At 42.6% G+C, this 6522-nt stretch overlaps 1 long non-coding RNA gene across 6 annotated transcripts; it reads right to left on the reverse strand.

Annotated features, from left to right (window-relative positions):
- Nucleotides 1-996: 996 nt before the first annotated feature.
- LOC310892795 lies at nucleotides 997-4926 on the reverse strand. Of its 6 annotated transcripts, XR_014578457.1 has the most exons (6): nucleotides 4081-4926; nucleotides 3854-3937; nucleotides 2540-3202; nucleotides 2297-2438; nucleotides 1365-1456; nucleotides 997-1271 (listed from the first exon to the last, which is right to left on the reverse strand). It is a non-coding gene; the product is annotated as an uncharacterized lncRNA (long non-coding RNA). The 6 variants fall into 6 exon arrangements; XR_014578453.1 differs by having other exon boundaries at nucleotides 997-1456; nucleotides 2540-2600; nucleotides 4092-4926; XR_014578454.1 differs by having other exon boundaries at nucleotides 997-1456; nucleotides 4092-4926.
- Nucleotides 4927-6522: the final 1596 nt, after the last annotated feature.

Here is a 6522-nt window from a genome sequence, read left to right on the forward strand (position 1 = left end):
GCTCAATGTTTGAGATGAAGACAGGGAGATACTCAATAATTATCGTCACAGGCAAAACAGACTCAACATAAACAGTAATTTAATTGTTAATTATTGCCTATTACCAACAGACTAAAACAGTGAGAAACTAATAGCAAACTAAAAATACCTTCCCCCAATCCACTCTGTTCTATGTCCTTCCCCTGAGCAGTGCAGGGGGATGCGTAGGGGCTGCGGTCAGTCCCTAACGCTTCGTCTCCGCCGCTCCTTCACGGTCACTCCCTGCCCCTGCTCCCCGTGGGGTCCCTCCCACGGGATGCCGTCCTGCCCGAACTGAGCCTGCGGGGGCTGCCCACAGGCAGCAGCTCTTCAGGAACTGCTCCCACACGGCTCCGTACCACGGGGTCCATCCCCCAGGAGCAAACTGCTCCAGCACGGGTCCCCCACGGGCGGCAGCTCCCCCCAGACCCCCTGCTCCTGCGTGGGCTCCTCTCCACGGGCTGCAGCTCCGGCCCGGGGCCTGCTCCTGCGGGGGCTCTCCATGGGCCGCAGCCTCCTCCAGGCCACATCCACCTGCTCCACCGGGGGCTCCTCCACGGGCTGCAGCGTGGAGATCTGCTCCGTGTGGGACCCGTGGGCTGCAGGGGGACAGCCTGCTCCACCAGGGGCCTCTCCACAGGCCGCAGGGGAACTGCTGCTGCCTGCCTGGAGCACCTCCTGCCCTCCTGCTGCACTCACCTTGGGGGCTGCAGGGCTGGTTCTCTCACATGTTCTCACTCCCCTCTCCCAGCTGCTGTTATACAGCAGGTTTTTTGTCCCCCGCCCCCCCCCCCCCCCCTTTCCTAAATCTGTTCTCCCAGAGGCCCAACCAGCATCACTCCTTGCCTTGGCTCTGGCCAGCAGCAGGTCCCTTTTGGAGCTGGCTGGAGCTGGCTCTGACATGGGGCAGCTGCTGGACTCTTTTCACAGAGGCCACCCTGTGCCCCCCCTGCTACCAAAAGCTGGCCACATAAATCCAATACAGATCAGAGTTCCCAAACTAAAATGAACCAGAAGGCCTCACGTTGTCTTGCCTCTTTTCTCTCGCATCCAGGCAGTGTGTGGCTGCTGCAAGCTCTCAGTGAAATCAGGGCTCTTGATACTACGTTTGCCACAGCACATGGCTCCATTTATTAACTAGGAGGTCTGTGCTCATAATGCAAAGGTTAATGCATGGAAGAGTTTCCTAAAAGCAGAAACAGGTTCCAGACATGGACCCATTTCAAAAGAGTGAGACTGTGCAGATTAAAGCCCTGGAAAGATAAGAGGTTAAATAATACTTTAGGGTAGAAGGGTCTGTGCTGCTGCAGCAAAACCATGGCATATTCAAATAAAATGAAAGTGACCTTTTAGATATGAATCCCATCATCCACTGATTATATTATACGTGCAGTTTGGATGTCAGACTCTGAAGATACTCCATTTCTCTTGGCTTACACTATGGAAACAAAAAAAAAAAAAAAAAGGAAAAGGAAGACAAAAGTTAAGAATATCTTGATCACTATGCACATCTGGTTTTAATTAGACAAACTGCTATATGATTTCAACATTGTGCTCCTCCCCTTTCTTTCCTCCCTGCTACCCTGTGTCAAGCTCCCCATTCTCAGTGAGATCTGCAGGGCCATCCCTCCCTTCCTTTCTGCAGCACCCCTTTTACTGAACAACAATGCTTGCTTTTTCCCTCAGATGTTCTGCTGTCAGTGGACAGGGACCATGCATGAACTTGTCCCTTCAAGCACGAGATCCACACTGTCATTTTTTCTAAAATACAATTGTCAGTTTCTGTTAATGAATCATTATTTCTGCTGCTTTGTGGGGTTTTGTAAAGCAGTGTTCCCATATCCAACTACAGACAGCTAAATAAGACAAGCATGAGAAATTAATATAAGAACTGAATGCCATTTGCAAACGAGAGTGAGCCAAGACAAACCATCCGTTACAACAGCTTTCTTTAAAAGCAGGTTTAAATGAGCAAGTTTTGAGACTAAGGAAAGGAACACTGCAGAAACAAGCTGAATGAAATATAATGCTTCCAAATAATCAAAAGAAAATATTCACAGGTGTTAATCAATACACTTTCACACGGAGAAATGAATTATCACCATAATTCTTCCCATACCACCATTATTATCACCATTCTTCCCATATTTTATCAAAGAGTTATCCTCAAACACCCAAAGACTGAATGGGATTAAAACCTCAACCTAACAAAAGATTTGGCCTCTCCTTTAAAAAACAGTATTGTGGAGAAACATTCACATTTTTTTGATTTACAAACCTTGTGAGCCATCAGTGCATCATGGAGTGTTTTGGTATCAGCAAAGTAGATACGTTACTCTCTTCATATGACTCTCAAGCTTTTATCATGAAATTACTGATTAGAAATCATCTAGTAAGTGATTGTTATGGGCCTGCATGACCTGAATAACAGAGTTGAGAGTTAATTAAATTTTTTATTAGTGTCACGGTACTCAATTTATGAACGCTAGAAAAACATGGATTTGTGCTTGTCACTACCTACCATGTCCCTTCAGCTTTAGCTCACAACCATTTTCCAGTAGTACTCGTGTTCTCATAGAAAGCTGAAAAATTTACTTGTAAAAATGTGTTGGATTATTATTATTTAAAAAAAAAAATAGTGCCAGTGAATCCGAACAAACAAACAAAAAGTTTAAAAACATCACACAGATACATAGAACTACCTTCTTTAATAGCCCAAAATAACACTTCATTTGACAGATATACGTGCAGGACAGAAAACTAGGCACGAGGATCAGAGTCTAAAGGACTAATGCATCCCAGCTTGGCAGGTAGCAGATGCCAGCTCCGCAAGCTGTTCAGAGTCTTCTTTCTGTCTTGCACTTGAGATGCATTTCCTCACACTTCTCTTTTTATGGACAAAATGACCTTGTCCTACTTTCAGTCTTTTCCACTGCCATAAATAGATATTAATGCACTTCAGTTTTCCATTCCATTTTAACAATGTTCAGGTCAGATCTTTCTGACCATTGGAAGTGGATATATTAACAATAACATGCTAGTTCAGTCTGTTTCTGTCCTGCAGCTATTTGATGTAACGCTTAAAACTGAGAGATTTTATGGACAGAATATCCATCACAGTTATGGGTATTCCACTACTGACATGACAACTGCCATTGTTTTCCCATAAAGTGATGATAACCATCTGGAAACACAAGTAAATGAACAGACAGTACTTCAGATAGAATAAATATATATTTTAACGAACATTTTTACATCCAAAAGCCCAAAGAAGAATATAGTTTCTTTGTTGAAAAGGTAGTAATTTAAGTTGCTTTTTTTATTCCTCCTACAGCTCCTACAGCAATGTCAGCCTAGCATGAAAATTTCCAGTTTGTAAAATTTACCCCCAATATTTTTCTAAAAATATGTTTACCTAATTTTGTCATGGTTGCTAAGCATTGCTCTGATAGAAAATTTTATCATTTGAGCAATAGCTCCCTAAATTACATTTCAAGGATTTATTACAATAATGAGAATGTCATTTCATTCATTGCACAGGTTTTCAAAATCTTCAGTGCGTATCATAAAATTCAGCAAAAACATGAACAAATAAATTTTGTCATCATTACAGAATGTTAATCAGGTTTAAATTCTGATTATGTTCACCTGAAGAGCTCACCTGATTTGGAGGCTTATGTCAGATTTATAACCAAATATTTTAAGCTCCTTGAGAATGAAACAGAAGACTTTTGCATTCTGATGATGATTCTAATAATTTCACTTATAATGCTTTAGTAAACCAAGGAAAACACACTATACATCACAAATAAATGTAACAATATAAAACATGTACCTGCCATGCAATACCAGCTTAGTCCCAGTACCCTGAAAATCACAAGACTTGGTTTCTGCTTCAGGTTTTGCTTCTGAGCCCTGTCTGCAAGAGGGATTTAAGAGGCATAGGAGGTCCAAGTCAAGGATTAGGATAAAAAATTTCATTCCTATAATAAAATGTGCAGTATCAGAAGAGGATATCAGAAGAGGTTAGAGAATCTCTATTGATTTTCAAGGTTTAATTACACAAAGCTAACTTCATGTGTTGCTGGTGCTAGATTTGAGGTAGTGCTCCTCGAAGTGCTCCTTCCAACCAACTCTATGATTCATTGATTTCAGCAACAGGAGTGGCTCTTGCCCAAATGCATCTCTAAAGGACTGCAGGCATACTTTAAAGATCTGATATTATACAACAGCTGACACTGATTTTCATGCAGATGTAATTTACAGTGACTATGTGGAATTTGTTCTACAAAATCTTTCCTTAATAACCTGACCCCGGGCTTTTAACATGCAGTTTAGTTGATTAGGTTCAAGTAAGTATAATATTATGGTTTACCATAGAGTCAGATGAAACACTATAAATAAATGTTTATATTATTCTGGGTTTGTTTTGTTTTGGTTTTAGTATTCTACTCAAATACTTAAGTTGCATGAGATTTTTGTACTGTTGGCTAATGCATCTGATTACAAACCCAAGTATACAATACACATATGGCTGAAGACACCAATGACATCTGATTAGATCATTTTATGACTGTAGAAAATAACAAGGCATTTCAAACCCAGTTAAAAAGCATTGTTGTAATATGGTCCTGATATCACTATAGGGTTTAAAATACAACAAATTCAACAATATTTTAACAAAGAGAGAGGAAAAAAAAAAAAGGGGAAACTCATCATAGTGGAGTTAACAGAGCTCTGTTTTGAAACACATGCTTGCTTCCAGTCTCTTATAGAATACAGGTTCAGGAAATTATTTTATGACCTAATTTCCCCTGACAGTGTTTGTTCTGATGCTGAGCAGTAAGGAGCTCTGCCGTGTCCCTTGCTTTGCTGATTGCAGCCCTGGTGCTCTGCAACTAATGAGGCCCAGATGGGGCCACGAAAAAACAAAATGAAGTGGGTGGGAAGGGACTGATTTATAGTCCTACTCATTCTCCTCCCCCTCCAAAATAAACAAAACTAAGAAATAACAAATCCCCCTAGGCTACCAGAGAAATCTCTAGTCCATATGACATATACACTCTTAGAGGTCTCAAAATGGAGCAAGACAGTGAGACCATCAGATGCATTCCTTTCAACATAGCATACTAATCTGTAGCTACTATAACTGCTGTATCTTTTTTGGAGTCAGTTTGCCTTGGAGGAACATGTGGCCTACGTGTGATATTTCAAACAAATGGTATACGTTTTCAGTCCTGCTTGTGTTAGTTGTTCTATTTCAGTCCTACGTGTATGATAGGGCTTAGGATCTCCAAGGACTATCATGTCTGAAAAATCTAGCATAGCAGAAGACTAGACTGTTTGCGTGTGCCTGCCTGCTCATAAAAGTTATCTACACAAATATTTGATTGTAGGTACATGCTGACTTACCAGATAATGCATAAGAAGAAGTATGCTTCCTTTAAAATAAAACCATTTTAGAGGTAGAAATAAATCATTCATGCATGAAGCTCCTTTCATATGATTCTTGGCCCTTCCACCACTGCTTTCTTTCTATGCACATACCCCCCAAAAAAGATTTTGTCACTGGTGAGTAAGACTTGCATAACTCACTTTTTATATGATTTGCTCTTTCATCTGGTCTTCTTCATATTTGTTGTAATCATCATTTTGGAAGAGGGAAAGACTGTTGATGTAGTCTACCTAGACTTCAGCAAAGCCTTTGACAAAGTCTCCCACAGTATTCTCCTGGAGAAGTTGGCAGCCCATGGCTTGGACAGGTACACTCTTTGCCAGGTTAAAAATGGGCTGGACGTCTGGGCCCAGAGAGTAGTGGTGACTGGAGTGAAATCCAGCTGGCGACTGGTCACGAGCGGTGTTCCCCAGTGATTGATGTTGGGGCCCATCCCCTTTAATATCCTTATTGATTTGAATGAGGGGATTGAGTGCACCCTCAGTAAGTTTGCAGATGACACCAAGCTAGGGGGAAGTGTCGATCTGCCAGATGGTAGAAAGGCCCTGTAGAGGAAGCCGGACAGGATAGGTCAACAGGTAGAGGCCAATGGGATGAGATTCAACATGGCTCAGTGCTGGGTCCTGCACTTTGGTCACAACAACCCCATGCAACACTGCAGGTTTGGGGCAGAGTGGCTGAAAAGCTGTGCAGATGAAAGGGATCTGGGCGTGTTGGTTGATGCTCGCCTGAACATGAGCCAGCAGTGTGCCCAGGTGGCCAAGAGGGTCAACAGCATCCTGGCTTGTATCAGGAGTAGTGTAGCCAGCAGGAGCAGGGAGGTGATCGTCCCCTTGTATTCTGCTCTGGTGAGGCCACACCTCAAGTACTGTGTTCAGTTTTGGGTCCCTCAGTACAAGAAGGACATTGAGGCCCTGGAGCTTGTGTCCAGAGAAGGGCTACAAAGCTGGTGAAGGGCCTGGAACACAACTCCTATGAGGAGTGGCTGAGGGAACTGGGGTTGTTTAGTCTGGAGAAGAGGAGGCTCAGGGGAAACCTTACTGCTCTCT

The sequence above is a fragment of the Anser anser genome (genome assembly GCF_964211835.1).
Source record: "Anser anser genome assembly, chromosome: 1".
Taxonomy (NCBI): Eukaryota; Metazoa; Chordata; class Aves; order Anseriformes; family Anatidae; genus Anser; species Anser anser.